The sequence below is a fragment of the Papio anubis genome, chromosome 2 (genome assembly GCF_008728515.1).
Source record: "Papio anubis isolate 15944 chromosome 2, Panubis1.0, whole genome shotgun sequence".
In the NCBI taxonomy this organism is placed as follows: domain Eukaryota; kingdom Metazoa; phylum Chordata; class Mammalia; order Primates; family Cercopithecidae; genus Papio; species Papio anubis.
Window position 1 is genome coordinate 40,584,829 of NC_044977.1, and position 22,780 is coordinate 40,607,608.

Here is a 22,780-nt window from a genome sequence, read left to right on the forward strand (position 1 = left end):
TGTAGTTTTAGGTTTTATATTTAAGTCTTTCATTCATCTTCAGTTGATTTTTGTATGTGATGAAAGGAAGGGGTCCAGTTTCAGTCTTCTGCATATGGCTAGCCAGTTATCCTAGCACCACTATATTGAATAGGGAGTCCTTTCCCCATTGCCTGTTTTTGTTGACTTTGTCACAAAGATTGGATGATTGTCGGTGTGTGACTTTATTTCTGGGTTTCCTGTTTTCTGTTCCATTGGTCTATGTGTCTGTTTTTATACCAGTACCATGCTATTTTGGTTACTGTAGCGTTGCAGTATAGTTTGAAGTCGGGTAGTGTGATGCCTCTGGCTTTGTTCTTTTTGCTTAGGATTGCTTTGGCTATTTGGGCTCTTTTTTGGTCTTCTCATATGCGACAATAATTCAAACCAGGTGAAGGATATTTTAATTAAGGGATTAATATAGGTAGCAGGTTTAGGATTGAGGTTGTAGCAAATCACAGCAAAAGCATGAGTTAATTTGGTTTCTCCTTCCTCATCTTGCCAAGTTACTTCATTTCTAGTCATCTGAATGCGTGAGGGAGAAATAATTGATTCATTTCATAACTTGTTGGTATTACCTGAGACAACTGGACACTGAGTGGAAACAAGTTTGGGAAGAACAGTTCATTTTATTTTCTAGCAGTTGGCTTGATGGCTGGACCACAATTGAAAGACTTACATATGTACTTTCTTATTCTCTTTATTCTTGAGTTTAAAAGTAGAAAATAACAATCAAAAAACAAATATAAAAATCCTTAGAATTTAGAAATTGGTGTAATTTCACCTTTGTTTTGTTTCCACTAAAGCTACTTTATGTCATCTCTAACAGAGCTGAGCTATCACTTTATTTTTTTTAATATCTAAAAATGAGGAAGATTTCCAGAAAAGAACTGGCACTATAATAAATTTACTGTCAATTCTGTTGGTTCTTTCTGCTACAGAAGAAGCAAAATAAGCAGTGAACAAGATAAGTACAGGTACTTTTAAAACATCTAATGCCAAAATGGGTTGGGAAGGGGAAAGAGTTATGAAATTTTACTTCTTCCTTTGAAGAGCTAAAGGAATGAACCTATTTTGACATGTCCTCGGGGCAGGAACAGGTACCTTAGCTTCTCTTCAGAAAGAGCTTCATGACCTTCTGAGTATCAGAGGTGGCCTTTCCTATTCTAGTTGCAAAGCAGATAGGCCTAGTACACAATCCAGTTTCGACAGTCAACCCATGTTTCCCATAATGCAGAAGTGCATAATCTCCTACCTAATGTAAATAAGTCTGAGAAATTAGTCTGGAAAGAAGGCTGGTGCCAGGTCTGAAAATCCCTTCAATCGTTGAGGCATACAGGATGGTTGTACAGTTTTTTGTTGTTAATGTTTTAATTATTTAAAAATTCATTCAATAGGAAATGTGTATAGTAAAAAATGAAAACTCCCCAGCCCACCGCTGTCTTACTAGACTGAGGTAATCATTGTTGATAGTTTAATGTGTATCCTCCCAGACCTTTTCTAGGCCTTTAGAAACCACACATACATACTACAGTGCTGTTTACACAAATGGAATCATATTATACACATTGCCATTTGATTTTGAAATATCTTGGAGAGCTTTCCATTCAGTATATTTAGATCTTCATTTTAAAAAATAAAATAGAATTTTATAGTTGTATAATGGTTTATGTAAAAATTCCTTTATTGACGGGCATTTAGATAGTGTCCAGTTTTTCACTATTACATGCTGTAATCAATTACTCATTTTCATTTTCTTCGAGTATTTCTACAGAACAGAATCATAAAAAAGAAATAACCAAACAAAGGGCATGTCTATTTTAAACTCTGATATATACTGCTAAATTGCTCTTCAAAAAGATTGCTGGATAATTTTAAACAGAGGAGTAATTTGTAGTATTGATACTGGATTGGAGTTTAAACCTAGAGATTATTAAGGCCATTTCAATAGTCTTGGTAAGTAATTTAATCAAAAGACCTGAGCAAGTCAGTGGGGATGAGAAAGTGGGGACAAATTTAAGAAACTCTGGGGAGGTAAAATTAATGAGATTTGGTGACTGTTTGGATAGGGCAGTGTCTTGGATGATTCTCAGGTGTCGAGCTGGTTAGTTATTCCATTAACGCCATAACAAATACAGGAGAAGGAGGTTTTCCTCCTGTTCCAGACTCAGTAAATGTCACCACCATTTTACCTACAAGCTCAAGCCAAAAGTCTCAATATTTGACTATGCTTTCTTTTTTTTATCCCACATCCAACTTACCAGCAAGTCCTGTTAGACCAAAATATTATCTGATTTTGAAAGTAGAGGTGACAGGGCTTGCTAATAAATTGAAACTATACTCTAAATCTGACTTCATTGCTCCCACCACCTCCACCCTACTCCCAGCCATGTGAACTCTCACCTTGACTACTACAGCAACCTCCCAGCTGGCCTCACTGCTTCCTTGCTTATCCCCCTCTCACACATACATGCATTTTAACCAATTCCCACACACAAAGGGATCTTTTAAATGTAAATTAGATTATCTCACTCCCCTTAAAACCCTTAATTGATTTTTCTTAGAATAACCGCCAAACTTACTCTATTCAGTAGGCTTTACATGGTCTGGCCCCTGGCTAACTACATCTGCTAGTCTACTCTCTAACCATATTGACATTCTCTGTGTTTCTCAAATGTGCCAGCCTTTTTCCTGCCTTAGATCTTTGCCCTAGCTGTGTACTTCACTCTTGTCCCTGTTATTTCATTCTCAGCTTCAGCACCACCTCACAGAAGTCAGTCTTCTTTCTCTAAAGGAATCTCTTCCATTCACTATCATATTTTTGTTTTATTTTCTTCATAGAAAAATTATTTGAAATGAACTTGTTTATTTCTTATTTGATTGTTTATGTCTATCAACCCCTCAAAAGACTAAGCTCCTTGGGGGCATATAGAATTAATTCTGGCACATAGTAGGGTCTCAATAAATGTTGAATGGATAGATGGACAGAATTGGCACTAGGGAGAACATAGCCTTTTCTCCACCAGGGCTCATCATCTTGTTCCTGCTTGAATGGCAAGTCAGTTAATTATGTTCATTTGTGGAACATGTTACCTAGGGCTGTGTCTCCAGGACCATCAGTAGGGGATGCTGGGATATAGCTTCTAGGGCATAGCCAATGAGATGTTTAGAGGCGTTAGTACCCATTAGCTTTAATGTTTTTAGAAAAGGGAATTAAGTGAGTACTTTGTCTAGGGCTGTGGTGTTCAATAAGGTAGTTGCTAGCATGCACTTGAAACGTATCTAGTCCAAATTGAGGTAGGCTATAAATATATAATCTATGCTGAATGTTGAAGACCCAGCATGAGAAGAAAGAATGTAACATATCTTAATTTTTTATATAGAATATGTATTGAAAAGAATAGCATAAATATGTTAAATTAAAGAAATACACTGTTAAAAATAATTTTACCTTTTTTTTTTTTTTACTTATTTTAATATGACTGTTCAAACATGTAAGACTACATAAACGGCTCACATTTGTAGCTTAAATTCTATTTCTATTGGACAGCCCTGTTCTAGGGCATCTTCGAGTGCTAGAGTTACACGAATAACCTTATGTATTATACTTAATGATTATTTGCATTTTTCCTCACATACAAGTTTTTTACCTGAATCCTGTGCCTGCCTTCCTCTCCTCCCCTGCCCTCTACCTGAAAGGTAGGTTTTACTTTGTTTGTAGGCTCTTTGTTCTTGGGAATGAATGGATTTTGTTTCTGGTTTATTTTTTTCCCACTGAGGAGGTAGGTTGGGGTGGTTGGGGTAATGTGTTTTGTTTGTTGCTTTTTTCTTGAAGTAGAATAGAATGGAAGGAAACTGTAGTAATGGTGATAAGGAACTGAAATTTTTAATTACTGAGACCAATGGTGTGATATTAACAAAGCTGCTGACTTTTGGGTCACTGAGGAACCTGAGCACCCTGTGAAGCTATGCCAGAGATGGAGGAGCTAAGAGCCAGTCCTAAATCAGAGGAGAGTTGGAAGCCCAATGTGTTGATCTAGATGCATGTATTAATAGATATTGTATGTTAAATTGCTCATGTGTTTATTATCTATCCTCCCCCGCCCCACTAGAATGTGCGCTCCATGACAGCAGAAGCTTTATCTTGCTTGCTCCCTGTAGTATTCTGGCTCAATGCCTGGCACATAATCATTAATAACTATTTGTTGAATGAATAAACAATTAAGTGGCAACTTCTTCAGGCCATGAGTAAACTATGGACCTTATGTAAAGGGCTTCTATTTTCCATTTATGTCGTTATTTCTATACCTCATATCTGTGATGCTATTTTGTATTAATTTTTTTGTCCAGAACTTCCTGTTTGGAATGCTTACAGATAGTAAGTGCTGATCTGTGTAGCAAAGGGCATTTTCTCAGCACCTGGTGAAGCCACTTAACCAAAAATACCAAGACTTGCGCATTAATTTGTTCACTTAGTCTACCTTAAGATCACTCTTTAAAGAGGACATTTGTAAAGAACAAAGATTGCGCTGTTTGTTTTGTTTTTAAATCTAGGAGTTTTACTTTTTTCATAAAAAATGGTGGTTCTGTGGTTGCCTTCATGATATCAAAGACCCAGTTTGCTTTTATCTTTATGCTTAGCCTGCTTTGGCAAATGCTTGTTGCTTCATAATGCCTGATCCATCTTCACCTTCAGGTAGAAGGAAAGGAGGGTATTGGGGGATAAATGTGTATGCCAGCTGAGTCAGTATTCCCCCACTTTTTTGTGTGTGTGGTGAAATTCACTTAACATAAAATTAACCATTTTAAAGTGAACGATTCAGTGGCAATTAGTGTATTCATGGTATTGTGTAACCCCCACCTCTATTCAGTTGCAAACCACTTTCATCACTACAAAAGAAAACCCAGTATCTGTAAAACATTTACTCCTCATTCTCCCTTCCCCCGAACCCTTGGCAACCACCAGTCTTCTTTCTGTCTCTGTGGATTTACTTATTATGAATATTCCATATAAATGGGATCATATGGTATGTGATCTTTTATGTCTGGCTTTTTCACTTAACATGTTTTTGAGGTTTTTACATGTTGCAACATGTATCAGTATTTTGTTCCTTTTTATGGCTGAGTGGGTATCCCATTATATGTATATGCCACAATTTTGTTTATCCATTCAGCTATTGATGAATTTAGGTTGTTTCCATATTTTGGCTATTGTGGATAGTGCCCCTATGAATGTTTTTGTAAGTATTTGTTTGAGTACCTGTATTCAGTTTTGGGGAGTATGTACCTAGGAACTGTTGGGTCATATGTTCTATGTTTCTGTGCTATTTCATTTTAAAGTAATATTCTTCCTGTACTATCTGCAATAATTACTGTTATCCAATGGGGAGTAGTACAAGATGACTTGTGGATGTGGGAGTCAACACAGAATACCAGAACTCTAGGGTCTGTGACCAGAGAAGATTTCCTGGCAATAACTACAGAGGAGAGATTACTAGGAAATATGCATATGAGGTAAGAATTCAGGAATTCCAGGCCCCAACCCTCCACCCCCGGGAAGGAATTAGGTTCTCTAAGTCACCCTTTACATTTTTCCTGGGATTCAGTCTCTTAGTCAAACGATGGATTCATCCTAGCCTTCTAGCGCCTTAATCTGGAACTGTGACCTGTATGCTCCAATTCTCTGTCATAGTCAAGCCTTCAAGTACAGGATCAGCGGTGGGCTAATAGCTTCATTTGGTTAAGCATGGAGGTGAGGCCCTTCTGTTTGAACATACTTGGAACTGTACCAATATCAGGGGTGGTAGTGATGGCAGTTGTTAGCATCCAGAGGATGGATCCAGAGCAAAATTGCCTCTCACAGTATTTACGCAGTATGGAGTCAGCGTTAATCAGCCCTATTCTACCAGCTTCAAAAATTGGAGGCTGGCAGCTTTTAATTTCAGGGTAGTGACCTACCTGGGAGGTCTAAAGAATGGTTCTGACAATGTTCCAAGAGAATCTTTTCCTGCTGCTGTGTGCTTGTGTGCAGGTATTATGTGTATGTAGGAGGGTGGAAAAAAGGCAAGACAGGGTGGGCCTTTATGTTTAGTGTGTGGGTGGGGAGGACCTACCGTGTGGTATATGTCAGTCACATTTCACATTTCTGACAGTCTGTAACTTCTGGTAAATTTAGTGATAATTTCTTTGCTGCTTTTTTCACTGAGACGCATTAAGCTATAAAATTATCACAGTGTTATGGGCATCTGTGTCCATGTTTCCAGCATCATTTAGGCATCTGGCTGCTTCCTACTGTTGCAGCCTTCTTACCCCTCTCACCCCCTCCCCTGCCCTACCAACAGTTGGGAACAAAACACTCCCCAAGCAGAGAACGAACTGAAAGAATGTGACAGTGGCTGCTTCTCCCTCCTCAGCTACTAGTTCTCAAGAAGCATTTTGGGCCACTTTGGAAATTCTTAACTATGTCCTTGCTGCCCTCCCCCTATTTGACTCACAGATGTCTTTCCACACCACCTCCCCATCCCCCAAAATGCACTTGGTAAGTCCCTTTCTAAACTTGCCTTTCTCCTTGAGTGATACTCTCCCTAGGCTACGCCTTGGATCCTCCCTTGATTTTCTTCCCTCCTCTGTCCTGCATCCTCTTCTCCGCAGTCATCACTTCTGGAACAAGCCTCTTAAACCTACTTCCAATGGTGAGCATGAGTGGTTTTCATGTGCTTCCCTGCAGTTTTTATTCCTTCCCCACTCTCCATCCATGTGATTCAGCTGGGATTGACACCCATCATAGTGACTGGATATGGGCTCCAGGACAATCACGTTTTTGTTGAAATGGGAAAAAAAAAAAAAAGCCACTCTTTTTTTCTACAAGGATTACTAAGAGACTAGAGGTGGGGAGAGACAGATTTCCAATCATGACACTTGAGCTCCTAAATTCTGCCACGCTTGTAGCCATTCTTACCCTTACAATGATTTCCTGTTGTGTGAATCAATACATTTTATTTTATGCTTGGGCCAATCTGAGATGGGTTTTTATCCCTTGCAATTAAAAGAACTGACCAAGACAAGGCCTGTCAGCCTACTGTTATCTCCACTTCTGCAGTTCCCTCTGGGCCCTATTCAATTGGAGATAGCATCTTGCCCATATCCTTAACCTTCTCAACCCCTGCCACTGGCTCACTTCAGCATTAAAATTCCTACATACACTAGGGCTTTTTAGTCTATCAAGAGGCTTTCCTGTCTAATTCGATCTTTACATAAAGCTTTGAGGAAGATAGAGGAGGAATTTTTATCCCTTTACTTCTGCTGAGGAAACAAGTTGAAAGAAGTTTATGCTGATTTACCCGTTTCAAGCTTCAAGCTATTCGTAGTCACTGCTGGGACTCAAACCTGATTTTCCTAACTGCAGATCTAGAGTTTCCCTTCTTTTCTTTTCCTTTCCTTTCTTTTCCTTCTCTCTCTGTTTCTTTTTTGTTTATTTGAGATGGGGCCAGGTTGGCCTTGAACTCCTGGCCTCAGGCAATCTTCCCACAGTGCTAGGATTATAGGCCTGAGCCATTGGACCTGGTCTTAGAGTTCTTTCTTTTATAAATTGTGTGTTGCCTCCCCTGGGTAGAAACATGGCTCTAATGTAAACACACTGCCTTCTCCCATGGAAACCTTTTTTTAACACCTGTAAGTCCCTGTGGGACAGAAGGCCTTTGTTTCACTATCTTTCAGATTGCTGTCCTCCATTTTTCATTATTTGGATAACATTTCATCTTTGTGTACCATCTACCACAGTCTTTGTTTCTGTTACAGGTTCCTTCTCAAGGACTTATTCTAGTTTAAAAATACGACTTTTGCCCAAATTTGATTTGGGTCCTAGTGCCCATTGGAGAACCCCTTGACTTCTTCCATCCTTCAACAACCCAAGACCTCCCACAAAGCCCGTCAAATCATTCATCATTTCTACTCTTCCTGATCTGCTTCTTATGATCCCACTCCTGGGCTGGGAAGTGCAACAGCAAAGAGACTAACGCATGCACTATTGGCCTTGCTGCCTATTTTCATCTGGGCCCTTTCTGCTGTGCAGATCTCTAGGTGGCTACATTCCTATAGTGGCTGCTTCTCAACCTTTGCCAGTCTGTTCATTGTCTTGCTTTCTCTATTTAATGTCTGAAACCAGTTTGCCTTCATAGAACTTCTATAATAAACATTATTGTTTGCCTACTTAGCATCTATTGCTTCCTTCCTTATAATATCTGATTTTTACTAAGGGATCCCCTTACCAAGGAAGTACATGTGTTTTAAGAGAAGCTAACTCTATATTCATATCCACAGTTGGTCCTGATTGAGCCAAGGGTAATTACAGTAGTAATTGGGGCTGTTCATAAATATTCTGGTTCTCCTTGGGATATAGTAGAATTCTATTTCCCAGCTTGTTGAAGTTAGGAGTGACCATATGACTTGCTTTGGTCAGTAAAATGTGAATAGGAATGATATATATCACTTCTAGGCAAACACCTTTAAAAGCCAGCATGTGATTCACCAGACCACCTTCCCTCTGCTGCAATGGTTGCTAAAGCCTGTGTCAAGGTGAAGCCTCCATTAGCCTCCATCTTAGGGTGACTATAATGGTAGAGCGCCCCCTGCTGACACACACTGGCATGTAGTGAGAGCAATAAAATTTTAGCTGTATTAAATAGACACTGAGATTTGAGGGTTGACTGCCATTGCAGTTTAAGTCCTAACCAAAATAGTAATCACGTCCTCTAACCTGTACCTGGGTCAGGAACCTAGCCTAAGCCAAGGAATAGGTTGGAAAAAAGCTTGTGACTCAGTTGGTACACTGACATGAGAAGGGAGATTTGCTGGGGCTTTGATGAAAGAAGTAAGTTACTTTTAGGAAAGCCATCAGAAGAGATGAATCCTCTCTTTCTCTGGATGTTGTGTGTAAACGTGAAGCCTGGAATTATTGTAGTCATCTTGCTACCTGCCTGAGGATAAAGCCAATGCAGGGGGAGAGCAGTACTAAAAGAATCACAGAGAAATGAAGCCAAAGCCCTCATTGAATCATAACCAATCATTACTCTACTTCCGGACTTTTTCATTTAGGAAAACCAATAAATTTCCTTTACTGTTTAAGTCTTTTGAGTTTTCTGTTACCTGCCTCCAAAAGCATCTTAACAGTTGCAACTTCTTTCTCAGTTCTTATTTCCACTTCCCACTCTTCCATTCAGTCTAAAAGAAATAATAACTAATAATGGCATTTGTTTAGAGAAGACTTACTGTGTAGCTGACACTATACTGAGTGCTTTTCAGAAGGAGATTATCATTCCATTTCAGAGTAGCAAAATGTGTGAGCTCCTTGAGAGCAAGATATATGTATTTTTAAATTTGTAGTTTTTGTAGAGATGAGGTGTTGCTAGGGCTGGTCTCAAACTCCTGGCCTCAAGCAGTCCTCCCACCTTGGCCTCCCAGGTGTTGGGATTACAAGCATGAGCCACCATGCCCTACTTGTAAGAATCTTTTCTTATTTGTACATATTTGTTTTCACTGCAATTATGATACAGTACAAAGCCGGTACTGAGCAAATATTAACTGAACAAATATAAGTTGACCTTCATCCTTAAAGGCTTACAGTATTGTTGTATATTCAAGTGTTAGAAACCTGGATGATTCAAGACCAATACAAGACAGCATGTACTGTTACTAAATTGAAGATCCAAAGGGCATGGTACTAGCAGTAAAGGCTATGAAAGAAAGATATTGTTATTATCATGATTGCCTGAAGGTTGGGAGCAAAAACTTTTTGGAAAAGGTCAAATTTGATCAAAAAAGAAGGATCAGAATTGAATAGTACAGCAGATTGGGGGAGTGGATATCACCTAAAATCAGGGCAATAACAGAAGCAATAAATAGCATGGTGTCAAAAAGAACTTGGTGCATTGAAGAGCATGCAGTATATCCAACTGAAGTGCTCAATGTTAGACCTTTTATTTCATTTTTCTAATCACAATAGACAATAGAAAGCCATTTGCCTTTGAATTGCTTGAGGTAGACTTGATATAAAAGAGGTATTGTGGCCACTACTCTGACTATATACTCAAACCCCTTGCACACAGTAGTTAATGATGTTTGTAAACTTGCAAATGCATCCATCCATGTACTGTTTCTCCCCAAAGAGAGCAGAAGCTTCCAAGGGCTTTTGTGCCAAGCATCCTGCTTCTTTCCTGGCTTTCTTAACTCAATGCTAGACACATACTGATGTACAGTAGGCCCTCAGTTAAGTACTGACTAAATTGATTCAAATTGTCTGGTTTGGGGAAAGAAGTTATGTGCCTAGTGAGCCTGGTTTCTCAGCACATTAACACTTCATCAAACCTCTGTCAGATCAGATTCTCAATAGGATATCTTAAATACATGCTATTAAAATACCTAAGTAGAAGTTCCATCTGTTTGAATAGACTGAGCCTGATGAATCAGCCAGAGAGGTGGGAGGCTGATCCAGCCAGACGTGAACCCATCGGGTGGGGAACAGGCAGCTAGCTCTCCCTCCTTTTGCTACCCTGGTAGTGCTCACACTACAATGTACAGATTTATAAAGACAAAACATGATCAACCAGTTAGCAAAACGCAAAAACTGGAGCAAGCTGTAGGGCATTGTTTGTGGGCTCGTTAACAGAGGTCCGGCTGGAACCCCTCATCCCAGCTGTAGATCACGCTGAAGCCCTTGTTAGAGTAGGAGAAAGAGGAGCTCTGGGACCTGCCCTTTTCACAAATCCTGGGCCACTGGAGTCTAGATTTTGTTTTCATGCCATTGTAAAAAAATGTTTAAAAGACACACACACAAAAAAACAGGACTTATTTTGAAAACTGTCACCAGTGAAGTCACTAAGGACTTAAAGACAAAAATACAAAGATGGAAAAATGTCGAGGAAGCTGCATCCTTTTATATTTGCCCAGCAAAATTTTGGACAAACATCCATCCTTAATGAGATGTCATCAAGCCCAAATTTCCAAATGGTCTTGGCTGCCAGAATTCTAGTTACAATCAACTTCTCCCCTTTCCCATTTTCCCTTAAATACCCTGGTTGTGGGTTGCATTTTTTGATGCTGTGATTAAAGAAGGAAAATGATTTTGGGGTCACTCTTCACACCGAAATACATGTTTCAAAATGTTCTTTTCTAAACTTTGCTTCAATTGGTAGCACTTAGTACACAAGGCCTTGCACACAATAGGTGCTCAGTAAATAATTTGTTGAATTAAATTGAATCAGACTTTCATTTTTCTAAACTAAGAAAAAAATTGAGTGTGTTTTCTTATTACCACCACTGTCTGATTTCTCTTCTGCTGTGCTGTCAACTTGCCTTCCGTATCTGTAGCCTTAGCCCAGCCCCGCCCCCAACACAAATACATGCAAACACAGTCCCATGCTATCCCATTCAGGTGTTTCTATTGCTCCTTTATGGGTCTGCTTATGGTATTTACTTTGTTAAATGAGAAGGTAAGTGAAAAGAATAATGTCTAAGAGTCAAAAGACCTGGATTCTCGTCCTACTTGTGTCATTTACTTTGGATCTTAGGTAAGTGACTATATGCTCAGATTCCTCATCTCTGAAATAATAATAATAATATTGACCTACCTCCCAGGATTGTTGTGAATATCAAATGAGCTAATATATGTGAAAACCCTTTGAGAACAGAAAAGGCTTTTTAAAGAACTGTTCTTACAAGAACCTCACCCCAGTTCATGCACCCAATAAAGAACACCAGCATCAAAAAGGTCTTCCATACTGTGTTTCCCTGGGAAATGGGTTCCTTCTCACCGCCTTTCTCCAGGAGAGGCTTACTGGCTGACTTCTTGGGACACATTTACTCTGATGAATACACTGAGGTCCAGGGTTGGACCCTCAGCTTTGCAGCACCAGAAACTGGATCTTGGCAGAGCCTCTGAGTTGATCAGACTCAGAGATGCTGACTCATACTAATCCACAAGACTGGTATATAACCAGAATGCCAGTTGATTAATTTACAGTGGGAAACATTTGGCCTGATCTGCCCCTTTTCTCCCTATAGGCCAGTTGCATGGGAAGAGAGAGCATCTGACAGTTGCTCAATGAATAAGGAACTTTGACAAAGGGAGTTACATTATTCAGTGTTTGATAACATAGGACTCTGCTCAACTGGAGCCTCTGTCTTCTCAACAGGAATCTGCTCCAGATGATCTAGATGTTTCAGGCACTTTGGCGGAAGCCCCCATTCCTGAACCATGCACACAAGAGCCGGTGTACCATGTGTGCCCTTTTCCCCACATTCTCTCTGTTGACCAACACATTGCTCTTTATATATATTAATCCTTTTGAGACTTCTTGCAGTGCAACTGTGGTTCCCAAAGCCAGTCTGCTGACCAGAAAGAAGCTGGTTGCCACAAAAGCACCTGGGGTACATGTAAAGAAATAATGGGCTTGTATAGCTCTATTGGAAATTCTAATAATTAGGTCTGTGGAGGGGTCTAGGAATCTGAATGTTTACAGGCATCCCAAGTGACTCTTATCATCAGCCAGGTTGGGGAACCACTGATATAAAAGTCTTATTTGGTTAAGAATCTATTCTACCGCTTTAAGATGACTTTGCATATTCTGATCAGATCCATTACAGACCGATTGTATAGATAAACTCTCAGAACAAAACATTACTTCCTACTTCTCAAAGGCCAGTTGCTGTTGTATCCTTGAGCCTGCTTCCTTCATTCTTTCTTTCCTTCCCTCTTTCCTTCTTTTCCTTCCTCCCCCCACCCCTCTCCCTTACATAAATATTTATAAATACATAATGCATAAGGAAGCTTACCAAGAGGAGGCTGTAGCAGTTGACACTCCTAGAGCCAAAACCAAAAGCTGCTTTCAGGTGATAATAGACTTGGAGGATTAGGATATATAAGCCTGGTGCACAGACAGCTCTAAGGCCAGCCAGTAATACCAAGGCCTGACATTGAACAATCTTGAGATAATTTCTCTGCGGTAAGCAACCCTGGGCCTTGGCATACTTCCTGAGCTGATGTGCTGTAGGAAACAACATTATGCTCCCAAGGGACCTTGAGGGAAACTCCAAGAACCATGTTCCCGTCCCACTCATGACAAAGCAGACAGCCGTCTTTCCTCTCAAATATGGCTCCCATGTCGCTAGCACCTGGCGGTGCCTTGCTTCCAGCAGAGCACCAAAATCAGGACAGCAAAGTGACAATCAAATCTAAGGAGGGATGCCAATGTGTGATGGGCATCTCTTTATACCAGGCTCTGTGTTCCCATACTATATATCCTACGCACCACAAAAATCACTGAAACAGGTTTCAATATCTCCATTTTCCAGATGAAGAAATTGAGGCTCAAAGGGATGAAGTAACTTGCTAAATAAAGGTCATGCAAGCAGTTAAGTGGTGGAATTGGGATTTGAATCCAAGCTCACTCCATTCCAAATTCTATGTTCTTTCCATAATCCCATGCTGCTTAGTAAACAGGGAGGTTGGAAGTGGGAGTTTTGAACATAAGCTTCATTTGCTATGCATACGTATTTATAGATAATTTTTATAATTTCTCTATACAGAATGACATAAATAAATACATATTTTTTTCAAACATTCCATAACAAGTATCACATTCCTACATATAAAATATACTAGCATCTAAATCTGCATTTGGTTAATCCTGATTCTTTTCTCAGAGGGAAAAGGGTGGCTATAATTAGGGATAGGACTGGGAGTCAGGATACCTAGTTTATAGTCCTGGCTTTGCCTTTCACTCACTGGGTACATTGGGAAATTCCTTTTTTCTTCCTGAGCCTAATTTTCATCATCTGTCAAAGGAAGGGTTGGATTAGATCTTTTACATGCTAGGATTCTAAAAATCTAGTAACACTGTTGTTACCATGTTTCTTAATCGTTTTAGATCAAAGCACAGAAATTGAACAGTAGAAAAAGAAAGCTGAACACATATATTAGAAGCCTGTTTAATAATAACTAATTTTATTGAACACTGTTTGTATGCCAGGGACTGTACTAACTAGTTTGTATTACTTATTTTGATTACTTCTTATCACATCAACTCTATTGTTATTTATCCATCTCTTAGGAGTAGAGAGGTAAGTAATTTGCCCAAGATCACATGGCTGGTAAGTGGAGAAGCCAATGCTGAAATCCAGGCCCAAGCCTAGGGCTAGCTCCTAAATATAGTCCTAGCCTCCACTCTTGCTTTACAGCTCCCACTGTGATGACTGTGTAGGACATTTATTAAAATTGCATTTGAGATTATCTGATCTTGGGACATGAGGAAAAAGGAGGGCACATATCAGCCCATGTAACAGAATTTTCTAGAGATTATTGCTATGATTATCTCCCTTAGGAAAGGAAGCTGTAAAAGTTATATAGAATATGTTCAGGTTCAGAGAATCAACTGCATCAGAGAAAACATTATACTGGTCAGCAGGCCCTAGACATAAAATTACTTCTATTCCTTAATATTATTAGTAAGCTTTGTTTTCCTAACACCAAGGTCATAAAAGTTAGGCCCCAGTTTCTCTGCCTAGGTCTAAGTAGGAGGAAATAAATCAAGAAGGAGAAGAACTTTTCTTGCTCTTACTGATCTGTGGAGGTGAAGGCAAGTGGGAGGAAGAAATGGTTGCTGGTGGGTAGATAAAGAACTATCAAAAGGCTGAGTCCTGTACAGATGGGGATGCTGTATTTGATATCCACCCTATTCAAATGATGCCTTGATATCTACCTATTGCCTCTGATCTCCCTGGACAGGGAAGTTGGGTGGCAAGGCTGAGCCATGGTCTAGGATGAACTATAAAAACATTATGAACCATTTCCATCCCCAAAGGATACTACCTGGACAAAACTACAAGAATGTCCAATCTTGGGAGCCGGGATGGAATAGAGAGCGAGCTACCAGCAATGCCGCTACTTCTTTCTGTTTTCTTCCTTGCTCACTACCCACATTAAGTAGGACTCTTTTTCTTTTTTGTGAGCTTTGTATTACATGTCATGCAGGTGGGTTGGAGAGAAGTGAAAAAGGCTGTCTATAAATTGCTGTAGCTAATTTAGAAGTCATTTTGCGTCGTGTACCCAAGCCTACACTTTCAATAATGTCAGAAAAGTTTGCTTTACTTTTGCAATGCATCGATAGGTTAAATGGCATTTTTATTAAACCTACAGGTGACACAAAGCTGGAAAGTATACTTATAGCTACAGAGCTAAATCAGAATTCAAAATTGTCTAGACAGTCTGGAGTTTCTTGTCTAACTCAATAAGTTGGAATATATCAGAAATAATTGCAGAATTCTATATTTAGGGTAAAAAGAAAACCATCATATAAGTTCAGGATGGAGATGATTACCCGAACAGCATTTGTTCATATGAAAGGACTAGGGACTTTATCCACAAGTTGAATATTTTCCAACATTATCATGTGTCTGCTGGATAAAAGCAACCCAATCTTTGACTGCATGAAGGGAAGTGAGGGAGAGATTATAGGAAGCCCTGGTCCTAGTGCAGTGGGCTGTGGTCAGACCACACTGAAGTACTGGGTTCTGTGGTAGGTACCACAATTCTTGGGGGATTTTGACCAACTAGAAAAAAAGTAATGGGTTGGTAAGGGGCAGGAAATCAGGAATAGTCGATATAAATTATCACATTTAGCCTAGAGAAGAAAAAAAAAAGTCAACCAAAGGAATACCATATCCTAGTCTGCAAATATTTAAAAGGCTCCTTGTGTGACAGGCAGAATAAATTTGTTCTGCCCTGTCAAGATGTAGAGCTAGATTAAAGAGCAGAAGTTAAAGAAGGTAGATTTCAGTACAATATAAGAGCTTTTCAATACCTGAGCTGTTGTCCTAAAGAAAGAGAGAGCTCCTAGCATCTAGAGGTACTATAGCTATGGCTACCTTAAAGGAGACCTTTACACTGGGCAGAGGTGAAGTGCAAAGAAGACACCACTGTCTGTTTTGCCAGGACTGGATTCATTGCTCTTATTTCACCTGATATTTCGTATATATTCTTGGGCTTCAACTTGGAAGCCATCAATTTTGGCTGAAGAACCAGGCCCATGACTTTCTGAGCAGGGACTACCACTTCGGAATGCCTGAGCTTATAGCCCCTTCCTTAGGAATTCTCTGAACAGTGAAACTCACTCTCGTACTTATCCATTTGCCTAATAACAGAACGGCTCACTTTGCTTCTTGAGCATATATTAGGCACTTATTTTTTTTAATTTTTATTTATTTTTTTGAGACAGAGTTTCACTCACTCTGTCACCTAGGCTGGAGTGCCGCGAGTGGTGCGATCTCGGCTCACTGCAACGTTTGCCTACCAGGTTCAAGCAATTCTCCTGCCTCAGCCTCCTGAGTAGCTGGGATTACAGGCATACACCACTACACGCAGCTAATTTTTATATTCTTAGAAGAGGTGGGGTTTTGCCATCTTAGCCAGGCTGATCTCAAACTCCTGACCCCAAGTGATTCGCCCGCCTTGGCCTCCCAAAGTGCTGGGATTACAGGCATGAGCCACCACGACTGGTCACATATTGTTTCTGCTATAGAAATATTTTATTACTCCATAGATTGCACTTTTATTTCTTTGAATTTCATTTGTTAATATTTAGACACTTTTTTCTGAACAGACCTTTGATAATATAATGATTTTAATAATAATTAGAATTGTTACACGAAAAGAAACGAAAATTTCTGCTCAGAGGCTTGGCTGTACTGTTAACAATAGTGCCAGGAAGCCAGGTGCAGTGGCTTATGCCTGTAATCCCAGCACTTTGGGAGGCCAAGGCAGGCAGATTATGAGGTCAGGAGTTCGAGACCAGCCTGGCCAGCATGGTGAAACCCTGTCTCTACTAAAATTACCAAAAAAAAAAAAAAAAAAAAAAAAATGAACCGGGCATGGTGGCGTGTGCCTGTAGTCGCAGCTACTTGGGAGACTGACACAGGAGAATTGCTTGAATCTGGGAGGCAGAGGTTGCGGTAAGCTGAGATCACACCACTGCACTCCAGTCTGGTGACAGAGCGAGACTCCATCTCAAAAAAACAAAACCAAAACAAAACAAAACAAAAAACAAACAATAATGCCAGGAAACTTCTCCCTGCAAGATACATCTATTCAGCCCCTAAGAGAGTCGCTATCATGCCCCAACCCATCTTTATCCTACTGGGAAAGGCAGGTAGCCTCATTCTTAAAATCCATTATCCAGGAGCTTAGGAGAAATAAAATCTAAATTTCTTTTCAGGAGATGTAAGAGACTGGAAAAACTGGTCCTTTGGTTTTTCACACACTACTCAACACAACACTTCTGACACTGGATGTGTGAATTCTTTTCCCCACACACCAAATAATTTTCCATTGGACATCAGGAGGGTGTCCTATAATTCAGTTCTGACACATCTACCTAGAGTAGATCTCACAGGTTGAGGGCGCAGCCTCTCAAGACTCCCTCTCGCTTTAGATGCCAACTGCAAGTCCCAGGTTGCAGCCTGTACTCCTGACTGTCTGGCTATAAATTGGGGTTCTCATGACCCTCCTCCTCAGGTTTTATTAATTTGCTAAAGTGGTTCACAGAATTCAGGGAAACATATTTACCCATTTATCGTAAAGGGTTTTATAAAGGATACAGAAGAAGAGTCAGATGGAGAGATGCCTAGGGCAAGGCATGTGGGAAGGGGTGCTCTGCTCCAGGCACCTTTATGTGGTCAGCTCTCCAGTGGCTCCCTGAACCCACTGCTCCTGGGTTTTTAATGGAGGCTTCATTACATAGGCATGATTGATGATATCACTGGCCATTGGTGATTGACTCAACCGTTAGCCCCCTCCCCTCCTGGGAGGTCAAATGATGGAACTTAATGTTCCAACCCTCTAATTACAGGATTGGTTCCCCTGGCAAACCAATAGAGATGGGGTTTTGCCATACTGCCCAGGCTGGTCTCAAACTCCTGAGCTCAAGCGATCCTTCAGCCCCGGCTTCCCAAAGTGCTGGGATTATAGGCATGAGCCACTGTGCTCGGCCATCTTCTCATTTTTATAACAGTCCAATTCCCTAAGATAAACCCATGATTAAGTTTCTAGTTTCAATATCTTACAACCAAATAAATGTAGTAGTTAAGAGTTCTGACTTTAATGTCAGATAGACCAGAGCTCATATACAGAGTACCCACTGAGAAGTTACTTACTTTCTTCAGCTTCCTTATATGTAAATTCACAGATTTGTAAAGAGGATTAAGTGCTTAGCACAGTGCCTGGCCCAGAGTCAGTGTGCAGGAAATGTTAGAGCTCATTAATATGTATTATAATCAAATAAAATATGAGGAGACTGAAAAAGAATAAAATCACCCATAGTTCCACCACCTGAACTGATTTTGAACTATTTTCTTTTTGTCTTTTATCTGTGTGTATGAGAAAGAAATGTTATATATGATTCTGAGAGGCAGTCCTGGTAGTTAGAATGCCCTTTGTTTGCCAAGTCATCATAGGTGGTGGGGATAAAATCTGGAGGTGGAAGCTGGGGTGTGTGAGTGCAGAACTGCTCTGCATAATGAAGGGAAAAGGCAAATGAGATTCCCTAAGGGAGAAATAGTTTAATCCCTGGGTTAGATCTTTTAAGCACTCCCTAAAGACAGAGAAGGAAGCCATTAAATGTTCTGAGTCTTAGAACTACCCCTGTTAGACTAGATCACCTTTGTAATATCTTTTATACCAGTTCCCAATTTGCTGAGAGTACTAAGTCCCTGAGAACTGAGCCTGAGACACTTGTGCCGAGAGCCCTTTATCAATCCTTCTATCTCTTTCAAGTCATTCTTTTCTGACCCATTCCTCCTAGGCAGCCATGGTGGTCTCTTCCATGTTTCCCTATCTCAGGTCAGGCTCTTTTGAAAGTGGGCGTACACATGACCATCTTAAATCACATTAGTCAGTAGTTCTGCGGATACCTTATTAGTAGGGAATCTGGATCAGGAAGATTGCTTTCCTATGGGCTTGGGTAAAAGCCACTAGAACCCAAGGAGACAATACTTGTCCAAACTGATTTACAAACAAAAGCTAATGTTACTGAGTGGTAACACAGGGAAAAAATTTATTTACTACTAACATCTAGGAGCCAATATTTTAATTTAATAATTTACTTTTCTTTATTTCTATTCACAAGTTGAATATTTTAGATTGGTTTGAAAGTTATCACTTCTCTATGCTGTTCTCTCTCAGCCTCTATTTCTATTTGATAAGCAATTTGAGATTATTAATGCAATTTATGAACCTATGGAAGAAGAATGTGAATGGAAACCAGATGAAGAAGACAAGATTTCGGAGCAGTTGAAAGAAAAGGCCAAGATTGAAGAAGAGAAGAAAGATGAAGAAAAAGAAGAGCCCATAGGAATTCCTGAATTTTGGTTAACTATTTTTAAGAATGTTGACTTGCTCAGTGATATGCTTCAGGAACATGATCATGATGAACCTATTCTGAAGCACTTGAAATATATTAAAATGAAGTTCTCGGATGCTGACCAGCCTATGAGTTTTGTCTTAGAATTTCACTTTGAACCCAGTGAATATTTTACAAATGAAGTGCCAACAAAGACATATAGGATGAGGTCAGAACCAGATGATTCTGATCCCTTTTCTTTTGATGGACCAGAAATTATGGGTTGTACAGGGTGCCAGATAGACTGGAAAAAAGGAAAGAATGTCACTTTGAGAACCATTAAGAAGAAGCAGAAACACAAGGGACGTGGGACAGTTTGTACTGTGACTAAAACAGTTTCCAATGACTCTTGCTTTAATTTTTTTGCCCCTCCTGAAGTTCCTGAGAGTGGAGATCTGGATGATGATGCTGAAGCTATCCATGCTGCAGACTTCGAAATCGGTCACTTTTTACCTGAGCGCATAATCCCAAGATCAGTGTTATATTTTACTGGAGAAGTTATTGAAGATGATGATGATGATTATGATGATGAAGGCAAACAAGCTGATGAGGAAGGGGAAAAAGAAGGAGATGAGGAAAATAATCCAGACTATGAACCAAAGAAAGATCAAAACCTAGCAGAGTGCAAGCAGTAGTGAAGCAGGATGTATGTGGCCTTGAGGATAACCTGCACTGTAATAGCCTGAACACAACTCTTATTTACTTACAGGCTTACGCTTTTGTATTTTCTTGGTAGACTAGGTCATTTTTTTTAAAGGACAGGAAACTGATATTTTAAAGACCAATTTGTCCTACGTAGAATTTTAACTAGTTTTTCCGCCAGATATGTTGAATGCACAAATTCTGTCACGCATGTTCATTCATTGCTACGTAATTTGGTTCTTCTGGAACATTTTCATGTAGCTCTTGGAGTACAACTGTGAAAATTAACAACTGCTAAAGGAAACACTTTTTTTTGTAATTTTTTCCTTAAAGAACCAAAGTATTTTTTTCAGCTGGTTGTTGAATAGGGTTAAGTCCGCTTGGATTAGTTGTGCCTTTCATTAATTTGTTACAGAAATGCAGTGACTTATATTAAGACAATTCATTGTTTAAAAATAAAATTGACAAGACAACTATATGGTTAAGAATTTCCAGTATGACCACATCCAATAACTGTATTAGATTGTTAATGGATTATTGTGTTATAGGTGACACAGTTAACTGTAAAGTAACCTGACTCAGGATAGTTACTGGTACCACAGTGAGGTGAATAAAACAGGATTTTCAGAAGTTAGCCCTAATTTAACTGTACTTTTAAATTTAACCTCCATTAACTAAGCATCTTTTCTTTGTGGTAGAGTCTACCTTCTGCTTCCCTGGAAAGGATGAATTTACATAATTTGACAGGCCTATTTTCAAGTTATTTGCTATTTGTTTGCTTGTTTTTGTTTTTGCAGCCTAAAATAAAAATTTCAAATACAATTTTGTTCTTACAAGATAATGTCTCAATTTTGTACCAATTCAGGTAGAAGCAGAGGCCTAGCTTGAATTAAGGGTTATACTCAGTTTTTACCACATTATTGAAGAAAAGGGGGAAAAAAAGCTTTGGAAAGACATACTATACTAATAAGCAACTGTGGAAGAGGAAGAGGAAGAAGAAGAAAGAAGAAGGAGGAGGAAGAGGAGAAGGAGGAGGAGGAGGGGAAGATCTTAAGTGATTTGATGCTTTTTGTAAAACAAAAATTATTCTTTGGGTTAGAGCTAGATAAAAGGCCCCAAGCTTCTGTGGTTTATTCTAATTCTTATTGCTTAAAGCATGAGTATGTCACTTACCCATGCTTCTTTTACTATGTATTAAAATGTGTAGTACTGTTTACCTAACTACCTCATGGATGTGTTAAGGCATGTTGAGTTAAATCTCATAAAATGTTTCTCAATCTCGTTAAAAGCTCAAAATTTGGGGCCTATTTGTAATGCCAGTGTGACACTCAGCATTTTGTTCACACCACAGTTTGATAACTAAATTGGAAAACAAAGGTTAAGTACCTCTGTTCTGGACCTGGGCAGGCAACACTCTTTTAGATCTTTGTGTGGCTCCTATTTTTACAGAAGTGGATGGATGCACTATTTCACAAAGTCCAAGAATTTTTTTCAGGTGTTTTTGCTGACTGTATAGTAGTAAATACTACAGGGATAGCACTATAGTATTGTAGTCATGAGACTAAAGTGGAAATAAGACTGTTTTTGACAAAAGATGCCATTAAATTTCAGACTGTAGAGCCACATTTACAATACCTCAGGCTAATTACTGTTAAATTTGGGGTTGAACCTTTTTTTGATGACAGCGAGGGTGGACTATTGGGTTGTCATTTAGAGGAAGGTCTAGATTTCCTGCTGTTAATAAAATTACATTGAATTCATTTTTAGAGGTGATGAAAACTTCCTTTCTGAGAAGTTAGTGTTAAGGTCTTGGAATGTGAACACATTGTTTGTAGTGCTATCCATTCCTCCCCTGAGATTTTTAACTTACTACTGGAAATCCTTAACCAATTATAATAGCTTTTTTTCTCTTTATTTTCAAAATGATTTCCTTTGCTTTGATTAGACACTCTGTGCTTTTTTTTTTTTTTTTTTTTTTTTGTAACCACAGTTCATCTAAATTCAGCTTTTTCTAACTTTAAAGCTAGAATCTCATTTCTAATGAACTGAAGTAGCAAAATCATCTTTTTCATTCTTTTAGGAAATAGCTATTGCCAAAGTGAAGATGTAGATAATACCTAGTCTTGTTATATAATGGTGATGTGGTTTGCAGAAGAATTTTCTTTATAAAATTGAAGTTTCAAGGGATGTCAGTGTTTATGCCATTTTTCCAGTTCCAAAATGATTCCATTCCATACTAGAAATTTGAAGTATGTAACTTGAAATCCTTAATAAAATTTGAATTTAATTATATAAAAAAAGAAAGTTATCACTTCTTCATTAAGTGAATCTGGATCCTAAAGATTGAAGATTCTGTTTGTTGCCAGAATCATAACTTGATTAGAAAGATTAAGAGGTAAAAAGAATGAAATGGAATAGGCCCTCTCTATTTCTATGGCTAACGTTTGGGAAAATTTTTTTTATAGAAACAGAAGCTTCTTCATTAGCCACCTATTGATAGATTTTAGGCTGTGTCTAATTCACAGTGATTACCCCTCACTAGAACCATTTTATGGCCTTTTGGCTTAACTAGTCACTCAGTTTGATAGAGATTGTTAGGAAGGGGGGAAAATAAATGTGGAAATCTTAGATAAAAATCACTTGAGAAGATGTTAGAGAATGTCCTACAAATAAAT

General features: G+C 39.1%; 1 pseudogene across 1 annotated transcript; it reads left to right on the forward strand.

Moving 5' to 3' along the window:
• The first annotated feature begins 19,213 nt into the window (after positions 1-19,213).
• Positions 19,214-20,941, forward strand: LOC101000216 (annotated as a pseudogene). Its single transcript, XR_004182063.1, has one exon. The product of XR_004182063.1 is annotated as a nucleosome assembly protein 1-like 1 pseudogene (transcript).
• Positions 20,942-22,780: the final 1,839 nt, after the last annotated feature.